The sequence below is a fragment of the Talpa occidentalis genome, unplaced genomic scaffold, assembly GCF_014898055.3.
Source record: "Talpa occidentalis isolate TD23 unplaced genomic scaffold, MPIMG_talOcc4v2.1 talOcc4.10, whole genome shotgun sequence".
Classification (NCBI taxonomy): domain Eukaryota; kingdom Metazoa; phylum Chordata; class Mammalia; order Eulipotyphla; family Talpidae; genus Talpa; species Talpa occidentalis.
Genome location: NW_023600993.1, coordinates 13544158 through 13557560, shown reverse-complemented (window position 1 = coordinate 13557560; position 13403 = coordinate 13544158). Strand labels below are relative to the sequence as shown.

General features: G+C 36.8%; 1 protein-coding gene across 5 annotated transcripts in view; it reads left to right on the top strand.

Moving 5' to 3' along the window:
- TBC1D5 (TBC1 domain family member 5) overlaps positions 1–13403 on the top strand; it is a 378633-nt gene that overhangs the window by 203508 nt on the left and 161722 nt on the right. The window lies entirely within an intron of this gene.

The following is a 13403-nucleotide window of genomic DNA, read 5'->3' as shown; positions in this document are numbered from 1 at the left end:
ACTGTATTGGTACACAGTAGGCACTCAGTAAATACTTGTTGAATAAATGAATGATTGAATTTCCTCAGCAATCACTTAAGTAATCAGTAATCAATCATAGTAAAGCAGACCTCGTAAAAGCAAAATACATGGTATATATTGCTAATCAAGTCATAAAGTATCCCCTTTAAAAAAAATGTCTAGGCAGTTAGCTTAGAAAAATGGACAGCTTCAGTTTGATCTGACTGTTAAGGATTGTAATCAGTCTCCTACTGTTATCAGGCAGAAGTACAGGCACCGTGGCGCTGAGGCAGAGTCACGCTTTCAGAGGCCACTCGTGGGCCAAAATATTAAGTAAATAACAAGAGGAGAAACTCAAATAGTGAAACTGAATAGGAAGTGGCATTGGTAGTCTATTCATCATTTTGGTTGCTTAGATCAAATATTTCTGCTTTGCTATGTAGGAAAGTTTTCTTTCTGGTATCAAAAACTATGTTCTGGGCCTCCCCGGTGGCGCAGCGGTTGAGCGCTGGGTTGCGAAGCTGCCCGCGGCCTCTGAGGCGCCGGTTCGATCCCCGGCTGCTCCCCGGCCACCGGAGGAGGGTCCCGCATGGCGCGCAGACCTCTCCTGCCGCCCGCTGCTCCCCTCAGCAGTGTACTTCGGTCCTTCTGCCTGCCTGCTCTGCTCCCCGCTCTGGCTCTGGTGAATTCTCTCACCCTCCCGCGCTTCTGGCTGTACCCAGTGCATGTATAAACAAAAACAAACAAACAGATAAATGAATGAATAAACAGACATGCCTCTATTAAAAAAAAAAAAGATTAAAAACTATGTTCTTTTAACTATTTGGTATTAAATTTTCTATGTATTTTTCTTATGCAGTGTGTGTGTATGTTAGTGTGTGTAGCATATATCACATGGCTTTTTTTTTTTCCTGCTTATAATTTGTCTCCTCTGATACACTTTTATTTAGCAAACCCAAGATCAAGGAAGGCAGCTCAGAAGCCCACAGTTTAGGTGGGATTGGTTGCATGCCTTCTTCCCTAGAAGACTCCTGTATCTCTCTCCATGTCTAAGAATAAGTCTCTGTGCCATCTCTGTATAAATGCAAGAAACAGCTTGCAAAGTAAGATTGCCAGTCTTACTTTAAAGCTCCCAAATTGCCTAATCATAAAAGCTGAATAGCTTGAATAATTTTACTTCTTTAGGTAATACATTCTTTTTATAAGGCACTATATGATATAAAACCATGGTTTTCAATCCTGTCTGTGAAGCAGCTCAGACTGCGATAAGGGATGAAAGGAAGACATACAGCTCAGTGTTACAGTATTTCTGATTCACTAGCATCTTTGATAAGAATTTTTTTAACATATATTTATTGAATGTCTTCTGTATTCTCATCCTATCCTTTGCAATGGGTGCTCAGAGTGGTGAATAAGACAGACAAGGGCCTGCTATCACAGGATGTATATTTTAATGCTCCATGTGGGGGTGGATTGTGAGACAATAGACATGTATAAAGAGAATAATGGTAGAGGGTGACAGTTACTCTGAAGAGAGAAAGCAGGGTCATAGGATAATTAGAGAAATGGCCAGCTGCCTCAGAACCAGTGATCAGAAAAGGCGTCCCTGAGAAGATGATATTTGACTGAGATGCAAAAGATTATGTAGAGCCAACCATGTGAGGATCTAAGGGAAGAACACTCCAAGCAGAGGAAACAGCTGGTAGAAAATTCCTCAGTACGAATGAGCTCGGTATTTAGAGGAGCAAAAGGGAGACAGGGATAGCTGGAGACAAGTGATGTCAAGTAGGGAAATCTCAGAGCAGGGCAAGTGCCAAACAGTTTTATAAGCCATAGTAAAGAGTTGGGATTTTATTATCATTGCATTGGGAAGCCATCGAAGGATATTAAGCAGAGTATGGTATCTAAGAAGGTAACTCTGACTCCTGTGCAGTGGGGTAAAGGTGGAGGCAAGAACAGAGGCAACTAAAGCAGTTAGAAGTCCACTGCAGAAGTCCTCTGGTAACCACTAACTTCGTTTTTGCCAAGTTCAACTTCTTTATTTTTTTCTGTTATTTGTGTGCAATTTTTTTTTTTTTTGGGTTGTTGTTGTTGTTTGTATTTATATTCCTCAGATGAGTGAAACCATCCAGTATCTGTCTTTCACTTTTTGGATGATTCACTCAACACTGTTGCCTCAGCTCCCCTCCCCCTCCACCCCCTTCCTTTAGGTGAGAAAAGATGCAAGTGGAATTGTTGATTTTTGTTTAGTTTTTATTAGTTGTTAGGATGAAGCGGTGACTTCCCAGCTCCATGTATGCAGAACCTGAAACCTGCAGTTTCTCCACAGTTCCCTTCTGGATCAGTGCTCTGGCTTTATTCCCTGAACAGGTTTTGTGATTTCCATTTTTCCATGGCCCGCATTACCTGACCTCTCCTCTGCTAGAATGCTGTTTCTCCCCTCCACTTCCTGTTGGATTCCTGACAACTCATCTTTCAAGGCCTGAGTTCATCACCACCCTCTGTTCACGAAACATTTTCCAGTTTTTACAATTAGAAATAATTTGTGCCTACTCTTTGTTCTAGTAGAATTTTCTTAATAACTTTTGATAATATTATTTAATTTTGTTTGGTCTTATGTTTTTTTAGACCTCCCAATGCAAGAGTGAATAATCTTCCAATGATTAAGTAATTTATATTAATCTCATCAGGGTGCCAGACACTGGGGATGCCAAGATAATTATGACTTGGACTATTAAGAAGCCCAAAGCCCAATACAGAAAGCAACCAAAAAGTCTGTTACAATGCAGCATAACTGGTACCATAATAGATACAATAAGTACACAAGCTCTAGGGTTAGCCCAAATGTCATCTTTCACACTTTATGGTAAGCTCCTGGAGGGCATGGATCTAATCTTGTTTCTGTCTCACTGTACGGAGTCAATGTGATGCTTAATAATTAATCATTGATTGTGAATCTTATCATTAATGATCAGTGTTGTTCAATTTTAGTAATAACAAGCTCTAACATTGTCTTCAGTGGCATAAGCACACTTTTAAAAATACTGTTATCAACCTTCTAGACTGAGTTTAACAAGATAATTTCATTTCTTAAGCTGCATTGTTGCCATGATTATTGAATTTGATCTGAATGTGTCACTGTATTAAATATCATCTCCTCTTTCAACTAATTTTAATATTCTTTTACCCTGAGAACCTTTTTGCCTCAAAGGGTTTTATATTCATTTCAATTAATTGTTCCTTATCTCAGCCTAATGAGGTTGTTACTGTTCTCATTTTTATTGCTGAAAAAAACTGATAATCAAAAGGTAAATCAAGGGCCTTCCAATTTATAGCATTTCTAAGTCAGGGCTTGAAATGTCCATTTCTAGCCAATTTTGCAATGCTTTAAAAGGCTGTAACATCAAAGGAAATTCATATTATTTTAAATGATAGGAAATATTGAGTTAGAATAAAATCTCTTCCATATTAAATGCCAAAGAAGTCTGTTCTTTTAGTCTGTCAAGGTCTATTCCGAAAGTATATTTATAGTATCTATAATATCAATGGCAAATCAACAGATTTATAAGCTATTGCCAAATAGTATCTTCTTTTTTCTGATGTGTTCTCCCTCTTTTGAATTTAATGATTGAAATTCTTGAACTTACTTTTATCATTGTAACTCAAGCTGTTAAATTTTATCTGATTGCTTATTGAGTAAGCTACTCATCACCTTCAGTTTTTTATCTTTTATGTTTCTGGCTACTATCGGGTTATTGTAGTTAGCACTTCAGAGAGCTTATTCATCATTTAATTACACTTTTTCCTATTTGAGTCTCCATGTTGTGGTTACATCTTTAAAGATGCAACCTTTTCACTTTAATGCTTCCCCTTTTTTTATAGTTTCCTATATGGGTTAAGATCTAGACATTATTTATGTGAACTTTGTCTCCTCAGTTTTTTTTATCTTCGCATCTGATGTTTTATGGATTCACTAATAATTGCTAAAACTCCTTTTTAAGACTGTATTGTGTAGTGTCCAGTTTGGTAGCCACTAGGCACTGCAGCAATTTAAATTTAAATTAAGATTAAAAATTAAGACTTCATTCACAATAGCCACTTTGCAAGTGCTATTGACTTCTGCATGGGACAGCACAGATATAGCACATTCCCATCATTCTAAAAAGTTCTACCAGACAGCGCTCTATAAATGATTCCATTGTTACATTTTTGCATAGTATGTGATGTGAATGTCTGCATTTAATTTTGGATTCATCATGAACTTTTAGATATGGCCTTTGCAAAATGTTTGCTTTAATTTCCTTTTCTCTGTCCTTAAGATACCTCTGTGAATTTTTATACATATGTGCAAATCTCATCTGAATCATTTCATAAATTTAATTGTTGTCTTACACTGTATAGTGGGCAGCATGAAATTATGCTACCTGGAAATTTTTTTCTGCACTAATCTTTTACAAAGATAATGTATTAACAGATATTTTTTCTTGTTTAAAGTCCATTTTTTCCATGGACCCCATTTTATGAGAAATACTGCCAGTGCTCTGGCCCGACACTGTCAGCTTTAGAGAGTGAAGCTGTCCTAAGTGTTGGTATCTTATGCCTGGTTTCCTCCCAAGCCTACTATTTACTTAAATAAAAACCAAATTCCTCAGGGAAGGAAGATTTTTACAAGCAATTTCAGAGCAGAATTGATTTTGGTGTGTGTTAATGCAGACAATCTGCCCAGTGTTAAAATGTTAAAGGAAAAAAAAAAACACACAAGCTGCCATATTCGTGTGATCACACCAAAATAGCAGCTTGTATTTATATTTTCAGTCTCCTCGAGGTGGACTGCAGGCACACATGAATGAGTGGATGTACTTGGTGTTGTGTTGTGATTTTATTTAATGCAGGCGAAGTACATGCTTGTGCATGCACGACCAGCCCTCACATATGCACTTGTTCACAGCCGAGAAAGTGAAAACTACAACACAAGCCGCTCTGTAAGAGTTGTCGGCAACCTGTGTGTGTGTTTCTTAAATATTAAAGAGAGGGAAAAACAGATTTTCAGGAACACAAGAAATAATTCTCTGTCAAATGGCCTGTAGTCCTTCCTCATTTGACAACATTTAAGGTAAAAACAAAATATTTGATTATTGCGGGTGCATATATATTTGGAAACATGCATTTTCCTGTACTGGTCCTGTTTTTAACGTGGATTTTCCCCATTTCTGTTTCATTTAAGCATGTAGATCCTTAACATGCATTTATTCCAGCATAGGATACTTGAAAACTTAAATTTTTTTTCACTATTTGTGTGAAAATGCAGGTGTGTTTGGTGCAGAGCATCCATTTATGTGGCTATGTTTACCTTCCTGATGCTCCTGTGCTGGGAATTGGGGGCAGAGGTACATGGAGTGATGGCACAGTCAGAGCACGTTCAGCTGCTGCCCACAGAGTTTTCACATTTGAGGTCTTTTGTTTTAAAGAAAGTCATATTTTGTAGCTCTGTTTATGATTGTGGGTTCACAATTAATTATGAGAAGTTTATGAAATAAAATCTGGTGGGTGGCAAAGTAAACCTTCCTAAGTGTTTCTAGGAGACATAACCCACCCAGGAGTATAACAGTCTTTTCAGAACTTTTAAGCAGGTTTGGAATTGGAAGTCACTTTGGTACTGGTATCATGCTTTGAATAGTTTTCAATTTTTTTCTTAATTGTTGAAAAATAGCAAAATAAATTCTTTATTTCTAATTGTGACAAAGTCTTGCACTTAAAGTACAATAGCTGCTTACCTAGATATTTTCCCCAGTTTTTTACCTTTATGATATGAGTAGAGAATTTTTTGGTTTTGTTTTGTCAAGGTAGGGAGGTGGTGAGGTGTAAGGCTTGGTGTGTAACTCAAAGCATTTAGGACTAGAAACAACTTCTGATGAAAAACTCTTTAGATGATGACAAATGTCATCTCCTGAAGTGCCAAGCTTATCTGCCTTTTTCCAACCATGTGTATTTTGATAACTCTCATGTCATTCTAACCTCTGTGCTTTACTTTTTCACAAGTATGGTAATTTCAAATTCCCACGTTCCATGTCTGACTCTTAGAGAACTTTCTGTAATCCTTTGGGTTGGAGTCTTTTCTTAGTCACCACAACAGATTCCTGATTTCATTTCTTTTCCTTTTCAAAATCAATGTTTACCTCCAGTTTATGGCCTAAGGAAGCAACACATGACTCTTGCCTTTATTAAATGCAAAAACAAATTAACACAGCAGGCAGTCTCATCTGGCCTTTCTTATATTTTACCTTGCCCCCAGTTCTTGAGTTCATTGAATTTTAATTTTTCATTTGTTTATATGTAGGTTCATAGGTATATTTACTCATTCAGCTTAAGAACTTACTATCAGCTTGTGTTCTAGAAGTTGAGTATCTGACAAAAAGACTCTCGTGTTGTTTTATAGATTATAGATGTCTTATTATCTTTTCTTTAAAAGTACCTGTGAAATGTCTATTTGCACACCTAGATTTTCTTGAGTGTATAGTCCTTATGGTTTGTATCTTCATATTCCCCAATGACTGATGCTCATAAGAGACTTTTGTGGTACTGGTCATTATTTCAGTCATTTTATTTTGCAAACCCAGAAATTTGAAGCTGCGAAAGAAACAATGACATGAGAAAATATAACTTGTTAATGGCTGAAATTGAAATAATACTTGAAAACCCAGGTCTTCTCACTACTGTATAATATTTTATGTTAATTTTGTTTTCCTAGACTTAACAATTTCTCAGTTCAAGGAAATTTTATTGAATGTTTTCTGTATGCAAAGCAGTCTGAAGTAAACAGGAGCTAAGCACATTAGTCAGTTATCTCAAATCTTGGTTAGAAAGAGGTGGAAATTAAATAAGTAGTTATTGTTTCTGTCCACTAGGTCATATGCTCTAGTGCAAGAATTTCTCAGTATTGGGAATATTCACATTTTGGACCAATTAATCCTTTGTCGTGAGAGACGGTCATGCCCAGTGTAGAATGTTTAGCAGCATTTTGACCTCCCAACTGCTGCAGTCTCTGTAGGCAGGCTTTAAAAATCTTTTAATTTAAATTTTATTTATTTATTTTTGCATAGAAGAACTGGGGTATAGGCCAGAGGTGCAGGGGGTGAGAGGATTCACCAGAGACAGAGTGGGGAGCAGAACAGGTGGATCTACTGAAATACACTGCTGAGGTGAGGAGCTGGGGAGACAGGAGAGGTCTGCTGCACCATGTTGGTCAGCTTCCTGGACGGGGATTGAAGTCAGGCCATAGTGGTTATAGCACTGAGACTTAATCACTAGGCCACCAGGGAGACCCTGGCTTTAAAAATCTTTATAGGGCACTGGGACAACTTGTCTGACAGAAGTGTTCACTGAAGCACTGCTTGAGAGCTTTTTGACATCTTTACAGAGGATTTACATTCACAGCCTTGGTTTCATCTTTAGACCTTGTATCCTAGATTCGATCTTTGCCCAGAAGTAGTGTCATCATTTGCTAACTGAGAATTAGAAAACTGTTTATTTTCAAACCCAGTAAGTCCTAACACCTTTATGTTAGTATTTCTTCCTTTTGCTTTTTTCTCTTATTCTACTATAAATACTGAGCCATAACCAACAAACGCCTTCAACACTGCCTGGATAGCTAGATCACCCAATTTATTGGATACATTTCTATTTTCCATATAACTCAAGGCTGCCATTACATAACATGTATCCCCTTTTCTCCATTCTCATAATATTTTCCTAACGTTCTTTTAACGTTACCCACACTGGCAACCGCCTCGTGGGCTGTCTGTCTTCGCTAACCGCCTCTTTCATGCTCTTAGTTTTTCACTGATTCTCTAGGCAAAGTCTTTCTGATTTCTTTCGTCCCAGAGACACTTTTACCACATATTTTAGGAATTTTTTGACAACACCCCTAGTTTCATGTATTAAAATTGCCTATTAGTAATAGATCCACCCAAAATTAGTGACTTGGAACAATAATCATTTATAATTTCATAGTTGGGCATATCAAGACTTAGGGAGGAGCGTAGCTGGAAGGCTGTGACTTGAGAGTCTCTCAGGAGATGGCAGTCAGGTAGCAAGTGGCTCTTCAGTCTTCCGAAGGCTTGACTAGGACTGGCAAGTTCGTGTTGGTTCCTCTCCATGGGGGTCTTTCCTTGCGACTGCTTGTGTTCATTCTCCAGAGAAGACTTCCCTCTTTGCAAACAATCCAAGAACGTAAAGAGGTGTGTTTTAAAATTTGCAGATATATTTTAAAACCACTATGCGCCACATATAGCTTCCCAGGTCTTCCACATTACTTTTTCCATCTGTTCAGCTCAGAAGGGAAATGTGTTTGGGGCCTTATGAGGGGAGGAATATTGGGTTTTGTGGTGACATATCACTTTCACTCTCGTTCCATTGGCTCGCTCTCTGTCGCATGGCCACAGCTAAGCAGATTTACAACATAGGAAGAATGATAAACTCGTCAACGAAAACAAGGAGCGCAAGAAGAAAAATATCTAGTGTGTCTACTTACATGCTTTATCAATTATTTTTCAGTGTGTGTTTTTTTGCTTGACTTTTCAGCTTGTCTTTAATAAAACAACAACTGGCATTTGGTATTAAAGTGATTTTGGTGTTTGATAGTGTGTCAGAGAGTGTCCATAGGCTCATTTTAAATTTTGGATAAAAGCTTGTGAGATTCTGTTTTCAAAGTATGGGCATGGCATCAGTTTTTGTTCTCTCTCTGTCCTAGTCAAGATTATAACTTTCACCACAGTCTTTTTTTTTTCCCTTGGGGCATCTTATTGAATACTGGCATCTTCAGTAATTCATCTGGGCCCAATGCTTTGTCTGTTTTAATACTTCTAATTACCTAATTATGTACAATAATGCAGTGGCAAAGTCCTTTATCATTTTACTTTTTTCTTAACCCTTTTCTTGCTTAGGAAATATTCTTTTTGTCACTGTATTGTCTAAGGAATTCTTCATGACAGACAGCCCAGATATTTGCCTGGCTTTCTTTATTGCCTGTCTGTGTTGTGAATGACCATTGCCCTGGGAATGTTTCCCAGTTAATTCCCAGCAGTCACCTGAGTGCCTGGTTATTGGGACTCTGAAGTTGGTATTTAGTTGACCTCCATCCCTCCTCTCTTCCTAATTTATTCCTACATGACTGCAATCACAAGAGAAGATATCCAGAAGGCAAAGAGAATAGTCCAGTTGTGGTGAATGACCTTTGTGACAGAATCAGTGGCATTGTTTCATCCACGATATTAGAACAAGTATCCATGACAAATGTAACAGAAATCAAGATTTTTCAAAATTCTGTTGATCTGTACTTCAAGATAACTAAAAATTGATTTCAGGTAATAAAAGAAGAGAAAATGATAGAATTATAATTATACTATTTTATAAACTCTAATAAATTAAGTCTGGCTGATGACCATCAATGGTTGCTAGTATCACAAGAGAAATTAGCTAACAATACATGTATCTTGATGGAAGTACATGACACCATCTATCGCATTTGTAAACCATTGTGAAGCTTAAAGTGCAACCATATTTATTTCGTTTAATCAGTCTACAACTTTGGCAAGATTGAGCAGGTTAGTTTGTCTGAGTCCTCCAATTTTTTATCAGTGTTAAAGTGTTAGTCAGTAAGTACCAAAGCCATTTTACCACCTGTGAAGAATTTTGTGAAAAGTTGAACCTGAATCCAAGGAAGTCCTTGGACTTGGCTACAAGCCCATAGGAAATACAGGGAAAGAGGGATGTGTTAAATAACAAAATGGAGAAATACGGAGTAAAATTTAGAATGTGGGATGTTTCTACAGAATAAACACCTTGTTTCTTTAACAAATACTTTGCAAAAAAAAGATTTTAACAATGTGTGGGCATTTCTTGATGTTGATTTGCAGAAACTGAAATTTTTAAAAGAAATTTAAACATTAATAAGATGGTTAACTAAATGAAGGCATCATTAATGATGTTATAATGGTGTTATGGTTATATATTTAAAGAGCCTTCTTAAAGATAGACAAGCAATTTTTAAAGATGTAGTGATGTTTCAGATTCCCTTCAAAATGTGACATTGAGGGATAAATATATATATAACATGCAAAACAAAACTCCCACACCAAACACTTGGTATTATTTTTCAATATGTAAAATTTATATAAATCTAACTTCCTGAGAGAAAAACTGTTGTATTTCAAATATTGATTAATTAAGTTAAAAGCGAAATATCACTTTTCTCCTATCAAGTAAAAACCTTAGGCTGTATTAGTCTAAATTTCATCACAGAAATTTTAATACTACTTTCTCCTTGCTTTTTTATCTCTATCAGAGTTTCACTCTTCACTCTTATCTGTTTACCATCTCCATTTTATTCTCTCACCAAATGTAGAAATTACAACTCTTAGACTTTTATTTTCTGACAGTAACAACATTTGACTTCAGTCCTTATTTAGTGTAATTTTTCCCCTTTTTTTCCCTTTTACTTTCCTATCAGTTATTTTGGCTTGAATGAATCATGAAGTTGAAGTTTTAATTCTTACTTTTTCCCTCGTGTTTATTGAAGGTACCACCAGTTCTCTGTAGAGTCAGTATTGACTTTTCAAATCCTAACAATTGTTGAACCAGCTTAAATTTGTATTCTATGTCAAAAGTGGATTTACCATTGTTGTTCAGAGTAATCTCTCATCATCTTCAAAGATTGGCACTTTAGCTTTGTAGAGAATCATAGATGGTGTGATATGCCATGTCTGAGTAATACTTATTTTCAGTTGATTATTATAACATGTTATTAAGATTATCTGTACCTTAATTCCAGTCAGTCTCTAGTTTTGTTACAAAATGGATGTTGTTTTAAGTACTTTCTCCCATATTGATTCAGATTGCAGTGGCTACACCAAATTTGATTATTATGTGTGCCTCAAAGATTTCCAAAGGGTTGTTAAGGAGGGGGCACAGAGTTATTCAACCATATGATCTGACTCATGAGGCACCAACCCTATTTAAAAATAGGGCTGGGGCCTCCCTAGTGGCACTAGGGTTGAGACACAGCACTATGAAGCTGTCTGAAGCTACTGCAGCTCGAGTTCGATCCTCGGCCAGGGAGATACCCACATGGTGCAGCAGAACTCTCCTGACTTGTCTGCTGCTCCCCTCAGCAGTGTATTTCCATCAGTCTGCTTGTTCTGTTCCCTACTCTGTCTCTGGTGAATCCTCTCACGCCCTCTCACCTCTGGCCTGTACCCCAGTTCTTGTATGCATAAATAAATCTTTAAAAAATATAAAAATAAAAACAGGGCTAGACTTGTTATCCATTGAGGAGGTTGGGGAAACAGCTTCACCTCTCAAAAGGATTTTTCTGTTTGTGCCTTAAAGGCAGTGTTTTCCAAGAAATTTCTCTTGTACCATCTATTAACTGCTTACCTGTCTTTCATCCTGATTATTTTAATCGGGATATTTGACTTTGTGAGGGCTTTAACAACTTCCTTTTGTCCTACATAAATCATTTTAAAGTTTCTTTGTTTTTCTTTCCTACATCAATGCGTTTTCCATCTTTCTCTCTTGACTTCTGCTGTATATTATCCTTGTTCCAAATTCATTTTCAGGTTTATTTTTCTCTTTGCTAGGAGATAAGATCACTAGTTGAATGAACTCCCATTCCTGAGTAGGAACTGTCTAAAGAGTCACCCCATTCAGATTTATGCAGAGATGTCAGATCAATTTGCTCAGATGCTTGAGCTGTATTTTACCAGTTCCTAAGAGACTGCCCTACTGCTACTGGAAAGGCTGAATATCTGTGTGTGGGGACAATTGCACAGCAAAGAAAATTTCAAGTGAAAGTAAATGGAGATGTAGATTAAATATATGCTAATGTATTTTAAGATTTAGGACCAGAAAGGAGATGTTTCCCAAACTGCATAGTTCACCCAAGATCCCAGTCTGGAATGGAGGGAAAGTTATAACTCTCAGAGGAAGCCAGGATAGGAATAGGAACAGGATGAAAACAGCTGACATCTATAGAAGGAATAGACCCTAAACCACTATAATATGAAGTAAAACAACCATTTCTGCTCTTTAAAAGACTCATTAAGGAGTATTTTTGTGTTTCCATAATGTCCAGTGCCTCCATGTTTTAGCTACTCTTCCTCTTCAATCTCACATATCCTCTTATTTTCTAGTTTTAAAGTCACCTCATTTGCATCTTCATCACCTAAAGTATCAATACTCAAAAACTAATAATGACCTCTATTCCTGAACATCTACTACTTGCCAGGCACTGTTCTTGGTGGTTTCACATTATCTCATCTTGAGCACAAGATCAGTATTATTATCCCTACTTAATAGATGAGGCACTTAAGCAACCATTTACTGAAGGTTACATAGCTAGCAATTATGCAACATGAACTTGAACACAGGCTTTTCTTTCCAGATTTGTGATTTTTCCATTTCACTTCATTATCTCCTTCCTGTAATCTCTCTTCTTTCAGGCTATTCACATTTAGAGTTACTCAAATACTATTTTCTTTGTTACTTCCCTCTTAAAAATGTAGTTACTGCGTTACTGTTCCTCAGTTGTAAATTCAGCTCTTTCCAGCTTTATCCCATCCTTTTTTCTGTTCATTCCCGAATGGCAGTATTATAGAATTACTTTACTTTTTGACAGCTAATCAATATACTATGCTGTACATTTAGGATACTCATTATCTTCTATGCCTGTGTATCTTTCCATTGGTGTTCTATGTTCTTCCTCTCTTATTTGTGATTAGACCCATTTGACTGCTGACTTCTAGTAGACTTTCTTTCATTCCATATGTATTCATTGTGTATTATATTTGTGTTTCATCTTTGGGTCCTTGCAGTTCTATATATCTGCATGATAAACACCTATGTAAGCACCTTTCAAGTGGATACCATGCCCTTTTCCTCTATCATTACTACTTCAAGGCACCTGGTAGAATTCTGATCCAGAGAGCATTTAAGTAATACTAACTTGTTCTACTTGAAGCCTTCATTTTAACCAGATAAAGTTGAAAGGATGGTCATAAAATTTAAATCCTGATATTTACATTAAAAAAAAAAAGATGATAGTAATTTTCAAAAAGTTGTTACTTACAAAATTACATTCTAGTTCTAAAAACCGAACAGGATAAAGCAAAGCAGCCCCCCCCCCAACCAAGTATGTAGACTATAATTGATTTTGCATCAAAACTGTTGTATTCACTGTGTGATGACTTTATGTGAGGACACTTGAAATATTTAATATGTTGAACGGCATCATTTCTCTCTGTGATATAGTTTCCCTTTTCTTGCCCATTTTTCCAAAAATATACCAGCCTCATCAATGGCATAAGTTGCATGGCAGATATAGATTTGCCCTAAAACTCACAGTAGCC